The sequence below is a fragment of the Sinohyriopsis cumingii genome, chromosome 5 (assembly GCF_028554795.1).
Source record: "Sinohyriopsis cumingii isolate HCF-2022 chromosome 5, ASM2855479v2, whole genome shotgun sequence".
In the NCBI taxonomy this organism is placed as follows: domain Eukaryota; kingdom Metazoa; phylum Mollusca; class Bivalvia; order Unionida; family Unionidae; genus Sinohyriopsis; species Sinohyriopsis cumingii.
In genome coordinates this window covers 75,780,796-75,794,838 of record NC_142965.1, presented here as the reverse complement: position 1 = coordinate 75,794,838, position 14,043 = coordinate 75,780,796, and positions in this window count along the sequence as shown.

The following is a 14,043-nucleotide window of genomic DNA, read 5'->3' as shown; positions in this document are numbered from 1 at the left end:
TCCTCCCAGCATTGTTCTTAATACTCCTTTCAGCAAGTGTCCTAACAATATGGGCAAAATTCCTCTGAGTTGTACCAACATCTTCTTTTGACGGATGGATATTTTCTTTTGAACCATTTGGCGAAGAACGTGACGATTGTTTTCTAAGTATTTTTTCTTGTGCTTAGATAAAGGTGTCACACCTATAAAGACATTCAAGCAACATTTGTACACGGTATCGATGACTACTTTGGAGGCTGTTTGAATGAGTTGTTTTCGCATGGGTATAGGGTCTTTGCACAGGACGGAGAACACGTCCTCGTGTTTGGCTACACAAGGAGGAAGTCGATTCCTTTTCTTTTCTTTAGGGTATGAATATGGATGGTTTCTGGGGGTGGGGGTGGTGACATATTTGTTTGTTCCGAAGCACAAAAACACTGACTTCCATTCTTTTCCGCAGGTCTTTTTTATACTGGAATTCTTCGCCACTAGTTCGCAATGGACTAAATTGGGACAGTTCTTGCTTGGACAAATCCAGTAAGCTCTGTAACATGTCCGATCTCTCTTGGAATTTGATTTTTGGGGAAGGTACTGCAGCTAAAGAGGGTGTCACCGCTGAAGGAAACGTTCTTAGAGACGTGGGTTTCCATTGTCTCATCCAGTGAAGATGAACGGGTGTCAAACTGGACTTGGCTGGCATCATCAGCAGCGTGGAAGTGCAAGAACATAAGGCTACTGGAGACGAGGTCACTGTCGCTGCAGGTCGTGGTTTATGAATGTACGGTTGCATCCTAACGGAAGTACTTTTCTTACGGTAGAAGTTGTTCTCTGGGAATTTGTTTCTTCTTAATCTGGGGCTGTAGCTTGGTCTTGACCCCGTTGCTCATTTTCTTCTTCTGGATCCACTTGGCTTTTTTGGGAGTGACCTTTATCTTGGGGAGGACATTGGGGGAATTGGGATCCCATTTTAAGAGGAAGCGAATGATGGTGCCTCGTAGAGAACCGCTACCTCCAGGTTTCAAAATGGTGTGCTTCTTGGTTTGAGTAATCGGGGGTGGTGGGATTTAAATCCACGAGTAAATAGGAATAAGGGATTTGAGTAGCATCGTCGTACGCATGAGACACCAAGATGTTCCTAACTGTTTGGCTAAGACTTGCACTTGCGATTTATCTTTAGGGCTTTTAAACAAGACCGCGTAATGAGCATTGAGGTTGATGATGCGATGGACTTTACTTTATTGGAACATGTTTTGGGTGATGTAAATGACACTGGCATTACGATGATGGCCTTTGCGCGTAAACCACAGTTTAATTTCTTCTTCGTCTTCTCCTAACATGTCTTCGAGAATGACCAGATGGGTTTGGCTGGGGTCAGACAGTATCTCGTCGTCTTCGCCATGAATGCCATCCACAAATACGATGGAATCGCTTTGAGTTTCTCACAAGAGACTGTATGCCGATTGCCACTCTTTGTAACAACACCAGCTCCGTTGATGTGGACGATCGATCAAATGATGTTTATGTTCGATCAAACGTTTGACAAATGTGGTTTTGCCTGAACCGCTAGGTCCAGAAATTGACATGTTACAGGGATGGCACAGATACAATGGCACAATCTAAGTGTTATTCAAGGACTTTGAAAGTAGAGAAAGAGGGAGCAGAGACAGCATATACAGCCATGCTGCAGTGAATGTCACTTTTGACACGAAGACAGACAAGACAAGATATTTTATACTTTTTTGAGGACACGTTTATTTACATTTACATAAGAGTCAATTGGTTAAGTACAGCAGTAAAATACACATCACAACGATCAAAGAGGTATATAAACAAGCGACTGTACAACATGTTTTTGGTTTTAAAAATGGTGTCCTAAGGGACAGTGTGTAATGTTCTTATAGTATCTACGTAGTGTACAGTCACACAGGTGTCCTCCCGGAATGGCCTTCCGGGAATGTCCATGACAGTCCTGTCCTGAAGGGAGTGGTTGTCCTCGGTGGCAAGTTCTACTTAAGGCACTGTCACTAACACGGGTTTAAAAGTTGCATTTGTTTAACTGCACGTTTGAATTTAGGATCACAGCTCTTGGTCATAATTGGCCACTTCTTTGTTCAGACCCTCGAAACCCCAATTTTTCAGTCACGTACATGTGAACAGTGAATGTGCAAGTCACAAGCTACACACGCATATTGTCGTACACATATTCAGTACCTAAAAGTTGACGAATCTTTATTTCCCGCAGATGTCGAGAAAAATCCAGATGAAAACGCAAGGCTTTTAACAAAATGAGTCTCTTATTGACATTTAAAGGGAAAACTTTCATGTTTTATTTGGTGGTAAGTACTGTTCGTAAATAGTCCAGAAGGAATCGACTGGTAAACGAAATCCTAGAAAGCAAGACACTAAGACACACACCACATTTCGACCCAAATTAATGGGACACAATTCTCGTAATAAGTGTTTGTAATACTCAACCGTTTGAATGCTCTTAATGATTTCCTTCCACGGAATATGTTGTTTCACCACTGATAAAGGTTATGGCCTGGTGCTTCGTTGTTATACCTCTTATTGTCGGATGCAATAAGTGTACTTGCTGCACAGAGATGATCGTACTCCAGTGGCGAATCGAAATGGTTTAGTCCCTACCTTGCACATCACAACACACCTTTCAGAAGTTTTCTCTTAAACTAAGTTTACGTGGTGTAAAAGATTTTGGTAACCCTCTAAATCTTCTTCTGGAATTCGTTGCAGGATGTCTACGTTGTAGCAAAAACAATGAGTCACAACAAACCAGTCCTTCTCGCCCACGTCCAGTTTAACATTGTCTAACCATTGAAATACTTTCATTTATAGCATTCAGGTACCAGTGGTATAAACATCGGTGTCGTGACAGTTTAAATTGGTCTTTGCCGCACTTGTATTTTGACCAGTTCTCGGTAAATGCGTTCTCTCAAGTCCAGATGCAAACCACGAATGTTCTCTTGTAAAGTGTCGATGATCATGTCAGTAGTCAGTATTTATACCCACGTTACGGGGTGGCTTCTAATTGTCCTTATTTTATTTAAAATCTTCTCCTAAAGCAAAATTAATGGACATAGTGAGTAATTTCTGACTACTGCCATTCCGGATAACGGTCAAGAATGTCAATAAAATCTTCTAATGAAAATGGTTGAAAGCGGTATAATCGCATGAAAACAGACTTGATACAGAGAAATCTGACGCGTTTGCTGCATATTTTACTTTCTTCTTGTGAATTTCTCGACACTAAAGTCTCGCAGTCAACAACTGAGCTTTTCTCTGGCAAGCCTCTGCCAAACAACCTTGAAGATCTTCTCTTGCAGTTCGTTTGGTAATCATTGACTACTACTGTTCAAATGGGATTTAAATACTTGTCTTGGTGTTGTCCAACGTTTGATTTCTAGCCAAGGTGGCTTCGTAAATGACATGGTATGACACTTCAATGACTAGAGTCCCACTAAAGGTAGGTAGTGACAATGCAGAGACCATGTTCATAGTAAGCCGAATCTTTCTGCTCGCACTGGTGAAGTGGCACACCGCAACAATGGACTTGACTTTATCCCTTTGCCCAAGTAGAAAAATCCGACTCTCGTTAATTCTTCGGGGGGTAGGTCCTCACATATATTTAGGTCATTTTCCATCGACGGTTTGAAAACGACTTTCAAAGTTGCAGTATTCGGGCAAACGCACAGGGGACGAATATTCGTCTCTCGCAAGTTCATTTCGATGAAGGCACGATGAAATCCGCAGACGTTTTGCCAGTTCTGGATGACATCCGTAGGGTGGTAGCTGAATGGGTTCACGCGGAGGATGACACTGACAATAAAATGTAGTAAAGAGTCCATGATAACGAGTGTCAGCGCTTTCGCATCCGTCAGGTTTGACACGCACAACATCAGTTTCCAATGTAATCGTAGTGACAGTAGTGGTAGTAGTCAGAGCAAACTTCTTATGATGTGATATTGAATCTCTGAGGTCACGACGTACGGCATCGCTCTCATCGCAAGACACAGTATTGAACTCCACTTGAGAACCCCGAACTTAAATGATGTCTGTTTAAAAGTATTAATCTTTCTCGCTTGCTCTTTGTAATTACAATGAACAATCGGTCTTGAACGTTGTCCCTTTTTATATGCTAACCAATATCGACGTGTCCGTACGTCAATGTGAAGTGGATGTGAAGTAGCACTCGCTTCTGGTACATGATTTGATACATTTTTTTATAAGGTCGACTGACTATTTGGTGTGTGAGTAAACGTACAATCTAGTGCGGTTCGCAGGTGGTCACTTTCATATTTCCATCCTGTCCAGACTGCAAGGGTAATTTAAGACCCCAAAGTTCATCATTTGACTGGTGCAATAATTGAGAGTCAGATCGTTCAATTTACACGCTGTGTGCACTTCTCCTTGTGGTTACGGTATGTGTAGCCGTAATGTTTAGGACCGCCACATATATAGCTTTGTATCTTGTCGTCGGGGTCTGCGTCCGGCCAGACACGTTCTTCTTGGGTGTGCTGACAAGGCTGGTCTGGATTGCACGTTTGGGCACAAGTACGGCACAAGGGTAACATTAGTTTTCTATTACAAATATCAGGTACAACGGGATGGTACAAGTCCGTGGGAGGCAAGACTTTGCACTTGATCAAGCACTAGTATTGTCTAATGTTATCCAGGGCCATGTGTCCCTTCAGCAATTCTAAGCAGGAAAGCGACAATATTTGCACACGTACGGATATAGCGAACAAACGTACAAGTATTTCATTTCTTCTCCTTTCTCCTCGTCGGCTTGATACAGCAAATGGGTGGCATTTGTCCGTCCTCCGTACAAACTGTCCCTCGGATTCAAAGCGTCCACCAACATGTCTCTTTCCACGATGTGTTCAAACATGGGATCGGTTTTCAAACGGTAATCTACTCGTGTTACCACATTTCCTCTACTTGGTATTATTTCTGTTCTAACTTTAATCTCCGCTGACAAGTGGTCTCGTACACGTCTTCCATGGTCCGTTGTAAAAACTTATTTTTAGTGTTATGCTGAGGGCAGCAGACGGGACATCCATAAAACAAGCATCCGTTAAACTCGTGCTTGATCTTGAGGATTTCTAAGTCCCATGCATCCACCGAAGACTTTCCGATGTTTTTTGCCTCCTGCCGTTGCAGGCATGTTGAATTCATTTGTCTTCTTTGTCGCAAAAGTAATGTAGCCAGCGTAGGGCTTTGACTGAGTATTGACTTTTGACAAAGTACGTCGCTTGAGGGCTGATGACATCCAGTGTGTCTTTGGGCATGAATCTTTGACGGTACACTAAGGAACACGCTTTGGTGAGGGTGCAGGCTTCTTTAAAAGGATCGATTCATCCGTGTTCCATGAACAGTTCTCGAACTTTTCCATAGCAATGCCGTAAAATGTCAACGTCAGAACGACAATACTTTAACATTAGAAAGTTTCTCTTTGTTTGGTGCTCATGTTGTCGGAGTCGAGAAAGTGAGCCTCAGGCAAATGGAGCAGAACGGCGTGTTGATTGGCTTCGATATTGAAAAAGTGCGCGAAATAACCTTTTGCCATTTATGTCCTTCCAAACGTTTTAGGTATTCGGCTCAAAGGCATGACCAAGTAACTCATCGAATCTTTAAACTGTACTTGTCTCACTTGCATGGAAATGAGTTTGGCTCCGTTCAAAGTCAATTTAGGATGTTGGGTACTTTGCTCAGTATAGTATCTGACAATAAACTGTCCATCGTATCCCGAGACATTCGGAGCCATCACCCTGGCATGGCGATGACAATCTGCGTAACGTTTGATGTCCACTTCGCTCAACGTCTAGTAGAAGGGGTCTAAGTTTATTTGGGCGAAATCGACTAACTTGTTAGGTCCCATAAATAGTTTTCTCACGTCCTCCTGTAATCTTGCTGCAGTGAGAGCAATGATTAAAGATAGGCTCTTGGGTGCCGCTCGATGAACCACATATAAATTATGAATGTGAATGCAAGTCTCTTGCATGCATTCGAAATCGAAAAAGATGAAATTCCCTTTCTTCTGGTCATTATTCTCTTGATGCCTGGAATGGCATTTTTCAATGTAGCATTCGTTTTCCAAGTCCACGATTTGGCTGCAACTGTGACATCCCTCACATGTCGATCCGCAATGATTGCATTGCTCTCGATTGTTATAGGCATAGTCAAATATCTCTCAGTAATATCCATATCCCAGGAATCCGGCTATATTGGTGGTGGCATCAAAATGTTCATCGTGATAATAGACGTGAATGTATTTTCCGTCTTTTAAATCTTTGCTTCGAAACAACAAAGGTCCGCGCACTTCTTGAGGGTGTTCGTTCAATGTGTAGCATGGAGCCAAGACGTCTTGCAATTATTTGCATTTCAGCAATTCCACAGGCTGTGTCTTTTGATATCACCTCTTGCTGCAACAAGAGTTCTGCATCTCTTCGTTGTTTGGCTCTGTTAGATTTTCGAATAGTTTGCCACGCTCTTTTCCATTCTACCGTGTCGTGCTTGTCGGCATATGTTCGTCCCAAAAAAAATAGTCCTGAAAAGGACCGTTATGTGTTTTAGTCTGTAGGTTATCCCACTATACTACTATCAGTGCTTTAGAAGAGATCATTGAAAGTTTACCTACTGAGCTCAGACACCGCATTTGCAACTATCTGGTGTAGATTCAAGCGAAACGCTAATAAGAACTTGATCATTTAATGGTATATAATGCTTTACAATAACTGAATACTTTGAAAAAATTGAAATTTTCTGAGGTTCACAAATTGCGAATACGTTTTAAAACTCGTGATTCCACAATTTCTGCACTCAATGTAGGCACATATATCTAAAATAAGTAAAATGGTTAGTTACGATGACAAAAACATGCGCCTCGGAATGAATACTGCTCTCCAACTGTGTGAAGAAGACTTTCAACGTACTTTGTACACAGTTTATACTCGCCAAGAACTGTGTCATCATTGCTATAAAACAACAGACTTTACACAGGAAAAAAACGTCTTTACCTTCAAGCTCAGGGAACAGACTTGGATTACTATGTAAAAGTATTATGCGAATGTTAACAAGGATCTTAAATTAGCATAGTGGCTGATCCATGTAAAACATCCTTATATATATATATATATATATATATATATATATATATATATATATATATATATATATATATATATATCTGTGTAAGTGTGGGTATGTGTGTGTGTGTGTAAGTGTAAGTGTGTGTGTGTGCAATGGTGGCAAGTTATTTAGAGATAATTTCGCAGTACATTGAGTTTTGGTCGGCGTGACACGTAACCATTACGTTTGACATATGGGCTAGACTCGCAATTAACTACTGACTGCAAGGAATGGGTCAGTTCTGCATGAGAGTGAAATGAATTTTTATTAGAATCTGCTCGATAACGGCCCAACAAATATGTCAGTTTAACGTCATATATAGAAAAAGGACAGAGTTGAGAAAAACAAAAGAAGGTTTGGTTTAGATATTTAATTTTGGTATTATATTTTTATTCGAAAGAAACAACAGCTCCATACCTGTACTGCACAGTGGAAAAGAACGCAGTCAACAAACAATACCGTTGATGACCTAAAGAGGCTGGGGGGGGGGGGGGAGCGGAGAAGGGAAAGAAATACGGTGGCACCGATCAATCACTAACAGTGATTTGGAAACGGCCGGAATCAACCAGGTGATGCTGACAATTTGGATTTAATCAGTTGTTCGATTATATGATGACATTTGTTTAACGGTATAACGGTTCTGGCTAAGCGAACATTTCTTAAATTTTGTGACTCCAGAGAAAGTGAATCATTGAATCCCATGTTCCATTTCAATTTGTTCATATAATGAATTTGACTGTTATATTTTTCATACGGTAAGCGTGTTCTTTATGTGATATATCGCTGTTCATGTCTCTGTTATTCCATCCATTTATTACGTGTTTTATGCATGAGGTTCTGATTTGACGCACTACTTAAACTAGCACGATTTCACACCTCTTCCCGAATTAGATCTGTGTATTCGACGAGCATGGGAAAGTTGCCCCAGATAGTTCCGCATACTTCATGTTACCAGCTACAAAAAAGACTGATGGGTTTATTTTTAGCCATTAGATCATTATGGTGTTGAGATTGCTTCAGTGCAACCAAACGCCAGACACATTATCAGAGTTCCATGTTTGCTGCCCTCTATATGAGACTGGTCATCGTAAGTAACCATGCCTCATGACAAATGATGATACACTCCTAACACAAATAACCGACACCCCAATAAGTGATCGCTGCTTATAACACGAACAAAGCCGACCTCACAGTTTTAAGCAACCGCGCCAATAACGCAAACGAAAATAGCTTGGTCGTATTATAAGACCTCCTGAAGCCATGAGACAAATATGGAGTGGACGTCTTTAAGTTCTCAGTGCTCCTTACCAAGCTGTCCAATGTAGCTACTGGTAATATCGCCGTCTTTAAACTCTGCAGTGCATCGAATGATGGTGGTGTGCATTTCTGTTGTTTTAAACCTGTTGAGATTGCAAACTGTGTTAGTCGTAGCTTGGCTGATTGCAGAAAACAGAGACAATTGCCAAGCATTTTGTGTATTTTGCTAAGGTTATAGTCAATGGTCCGCTTGAAACAAAAGAGTAATGGCTGTAAAGGAGTTAATGTTCCTAGCAAAGTGAAAATATGAAGTTCGCTTTGGTTTGAATGGGATCCTCATGGAGAACATTACGTAGAGGACTTTGTATGAGTCCAGGTTCGTAGGGTTATTATTAACCTTTTTCAATATGTGGCACGCTGACACTTCCCGCTTTTTTAGTATAAGCTATGGAACGACTGACACTGGCCTTTATGCTGGAAGTTCTCCATATTATCTGATTATAACACCCAGCATGCTTGCATACATGTATGGAGGCTTTACTGATCAAAGAGTCAACACCTGGCAGAGTAATATATTCCAGTATTCAACCGATGCCGACCTGACAACTTGCACTAACATCGGCAGTAATACTGACGTCAATGACCTGGTCCTGTACGCAAATGAGTTTATTCAAACAGTGTCGCCCCAATGTCTTCAAATACCAGCAGAGCAGTGAAGATCCCTGATGACAGGAACCAATATTACCAATAACGTCCGTGACCCAGTCGACTCCGAGTATGCAACACAACGGAGTTTATCATTAACCAGATAGGTGTCGGCAGCACGAGTTAATGCTACTACTAGCATCCGCGTTTTAGGCAGAAGCCTTGAAAAACTAGATACGCAAGTTTCCCAGAGCAATCTATTTTGTTCTCGACGGTAACCACCGTTATGTTGAGCGGGAAGGCAAAAATCAGCTGGTGGCAGATATCGCGGTTGTATACTTAATGGACGGCTTTGCCATGTTTGTGAGCGAGACTACTGTACTATTAGTATCGTTGCGATTCAACGCAAAACTTTTAAAACTTTAATGGCTTTGCCCTCAGCAACAACAACAATATCGCCTTCTAGAGCTGGATCTTACTTCATTAACATTCATGCTCATTATGGCAACAAATCATAGAAAATAATTGATAGATAATTGTATTTCATTAAATGTGCACATGTTTAGCCAGCTTTAATTAAGTGAGCAAATATTTTTCACATTTAGCGATGTTGACATATGTAATGCGCGATATTGTAGATTTCGCGTCAGAGTTATTTTTCAAGTAAAAATTGAGATTTGTATTGAAAATTTGTCTGTGTTGGCAGATACAAACAACTTGTCCTTCTTGTAACAAGTTCATCTTGCTGAGAAATTGTCAAATTTTGATTTCAAAGCATGTTTCTCAGAAACTGTGATTAATTAATTCTAGAACTCTTTTAACGCATGACGATACTACATTCTCGTTAATTGTAATTTCCATAGAGGAACTTCCATCACTTTGCTTAAACAATTCATCACCTCCATGGCTGCTGTTACTGCTCTTGAACAAGGGGCTCTCCAGCATGGTCGGGCTATGACATGGCCGTATGGCCTTCTCTATTTCTGCATATGATATAGGCATAAATACCTGTTCCTATTACTGCATTCAGAATAGTTTCACACACACTGATCTCCTCGTCCTACTTTTGTTCGGAGATGGGAAATTACGGAAAATTACGTCATACATGTTCATATTTAATGATGCACTCGTGGTTAAGCTCAAGAAGTCAGATTCCATGACTTCAAGAAAGGAATATCTGAATTAAATTTTCATAAGCATATGGAATCAACAACTCAAAAAGGCAAAAATAAATTGAATATGGTCTTATGAGAAATTCATTCTTCGACTTTTTCAAGATAATTTTAATTGAAAATGAAATATCAAGATCTTCCCTTATGTGCAGGTGATTACGTTTGCTTTACTTATCTAGGTTCCATTTCCATTCCATCATGGCATTACCGATGTTCAATAAGACAGATGTGCATGTACGTGTGTGAAAGAAAGCTGTCTGTGTATGCGAGTGGAGGGGGGGGCCGAGCTGCTATTATTCTTTATCTCGCAAACTATTTTGAACAATTTTTGTTTTCTTAATCGTCCTTTAATGATACAAACTATGTGTGATTTGTGTCTAATATAATACTGTAAGCGTCTAAAATATGACATTTTAATATCATAAAGCTATCATTGCATCTATTTCGTATTTCTAGAGCGAAGAGCATACCGCTCCGGTAGCCTAGTGGTTAGAGCGTTCGCAGCTTTAAGAGGTTAGTGTTAGGACTGGTCGGCCTGGTGTCAGGATAATGTGAATGGGTGGGACATCATGCTACATGCCTGCGGCTTGCTGGTCCAGCGCTAGACGTCACTATAAGCTGTCACACTGCAGACGTAGTAATATAAAATAACTTTTCAAAAGCATTATTAAAATTCAAAACACGCACACACGCACACCCACATACACTAGAGCGAAGAGCAAAATGCGTTCGCAAAAGGAAATTAAACAATGGCTTGTACATTCACCCCAAATAAGAATTCATCTAACGACTGTGTTTCTAACGGAAAAAAGAAAACATATGGTTTGCAATCAAAATATTTAGTATCTAATTCTCAACTCATCCAAAGCTCTTCAATAAGCAGACAATCACATACTAATTACAATACAATAATTCTGTGCATAATTTTAAACTAAAAAGCAATGAAGATTTTGTATCTTTTCATCTTCTTTGCTAAAATTATAATTTTTCCCCGTTTTGTCACCTTTATAGTACAATTAATGGTCTTGCAATTGCATCATGTTTTCCTTATGTTTAATTATATGCTACTCATTCAAAAGTTTAAATACAGATTTTAAATTTTAATTTGTTTCGAAAAAACATTTTCCTCATACTTTTGAAATAGTCTTTACCTTGTTAATACAAAGCTCTATTTGTCATCCGCAGTGACTAGATATTTTTTAAATAATTGAGAAATTAATTGAAAGTATTAATGCAAGTGGTTTAACGTAATGCCTCAAAATTTAATAACAATCCTTGATTATCAAAAGGAGGTTTTTTCACTTGTCATTCCTTTTGATTCTATTTTTCATACATGTGAATGGTATTGATATCAACAATGGTTAATACATCCTGACAAATTTCGACTGACGAGGGCTTTTTTGCGCATAGATGTGAATGGTATTGATATAAGCAATAGTTAATACATCCTGGCACAACGTCAGCTCAACATTTGTTACTAAAACGTTTACTAATCTCGGGTAATTTTGTCTACCCTAATTTTGATATCACGATGCCTCACTATTTTCCCTGAACATAAATTTGTATCCATATTTTGTCAATGTTTTTCATTTTTAATAAGACAGTCGATTCAAGCGATCTTTATGGAAGGAGTCAAAATATCAATATTAGCCCTTTCATGACCACAATGAGGACATAATTATATCTTTTTTGTATAACTTGTTCGGTTTTAATGCTGCAAATAATTTGTAAAAGTCTTTAGGACATTTCATTTTCTATACATAATGGAGGCATTGTCGGAAGAAAAGAAACGTAGTAATTTTTTTCCGAAATCAATGATTTGATCAACGTTTTCTTTCCGATAAGGGACACATTTTTCCTCATAACAAACGTTTTTCAAATCTTCATTGAATTACCTCGCTTAATTTAAAAAGATCATACGTCTAGGTTTAAAGAGAAATCTATTCCTAAAATCAAAAAGAGGAAATAGATGAAATGATTTCAATGCATGTTCACGTTTTTCTTATGAAACGTTTTTCCTTCCTATGCAAATGGCTTTTGATATTATTACATTGCAATGTAATCCAAAGGAGGATACAAAATCTGTAAGAGTTTCGATTGTACACCTAAAAGGCCTTATAAACCATCCAGTATTGAAAAAAATCATATGCGTACTGATCCAGTTTAAATTTTATGTCATTTTAAAAAATAATGCCTGTTATATTGCTCTTATTCCTGGGATTAGTAGAGACAAGTACGATTCTTGTCAAACATGGATATGGGATCAATGTGTCTACTTGAAAGCACTCTCTGTCTGAATGAAATAATTGTGATGGATGATCATTGTTTTTTAAACTACTTTTAGATTTGCTGAAAATTTTTTAAACAATTGAAAAATAGAATCAACAAATTTAATAGATTTCAGATCATTTTCCAAAACGTTCCAATCGACAGGGAGAAAATGTTTTTTCAAACACAATTTATGAAAGAATTCTTGATTTATTTTGTCCAGGTAGTTTAAATTTGTTATAAAATTATGGATTTTTTTCTCACTAATAAATCTCTCTTTCCTGAAACATTTCTGATTATCATTTATAATATAAGGATGAACCTTCTTACGCCTATTTCGTATTGAAACTGGTGGTTTTGTATAGTTCACATCAAGCAATGAATTTATAGATCTTTCATCTTAATCTTCTACATGTGACAATTCACGGGACAAACATTTGGATACAATTATGTCTTAATATCCAAAATTTAGAGATTCGTATCAAACCCCACCCAAATGTTTCCAAAAGGACTTATAAAATTCAACCTTGAATCCATCGAAACCATCCCCTCAACTACCTTTGTCCATATCATGACGAAATTTAATATACCGACACACGTAGGCTGGATCCATATATAGGTCAGAGGTTTCTTAGTAGTCTGTGAACTAAAAAGTAAACTGTGCTTTCAAAATTATTATTCAGTCAACAACATTTTCCTTGAAACCTGTAAAAGCATAGTTGACCATGCAATTAGTTTTGTGATGGTATGGATGAACTCATTTCTATTTGGGATCCCTTTGTAAAATTCGTGAGAAAAATTAGATAGGTCACCAATTATGTATTATTTTTAAAAATGCAAACTCGCTGAGTCCTGTAAATGTAATAATATGGATACGTGTTCCTTTTTTCCTGTCTTATTCATTGTTTAATTTCATAACAAATACACGATTGTTTGAAGAGACAGATAAACTATTTCTGAAAGGCATTTGTCGGATTCTATTTAAGTTTTTTGTCATTATTATCTGTTCTTAATTTAAAACCAATTGTACGCTTTCTTGTTAACCCTTCTCATATGCAGCTTGATCCCCTGCTTCAAACCCACCAGTAACACGGCAAATGTTCATATGCATGTATTTATATGTCGAGGTAGGTATACATGCAAATATGTATGTAGGTGCACTAGTGAAAGTGGAGAAAATTCGAAATGATAGTTTTGCATTGACTCCTCTTCCTTAATCAAGTCTTCAAACACCATTGTGCAGCAAGAAAAAACAATGAAGTTGGTTTCAGTTTCTGGTTTCATTAATTTCTTTCCTTAATGAAATACTCAATAAAAAAACCCCACTACTATATGACTGTGACAATTGTTCTCGTACAGTCTGTACTTTACTACTTTTTCAAACATATGCTTTATGCCTAGAATTTTCACGCATCTATCCACTATTATCAGTCAATATGTATGTACGAAACACATCACTAAGTGTAGCTAATTGGTTTCATCCAAGCTTACCTAGGTGGGTAGATGTTCTACAATACAAATATATACCCATCTACATGTTAATGTATGCTTGTATATATGTGGAGGTTTTAATTCT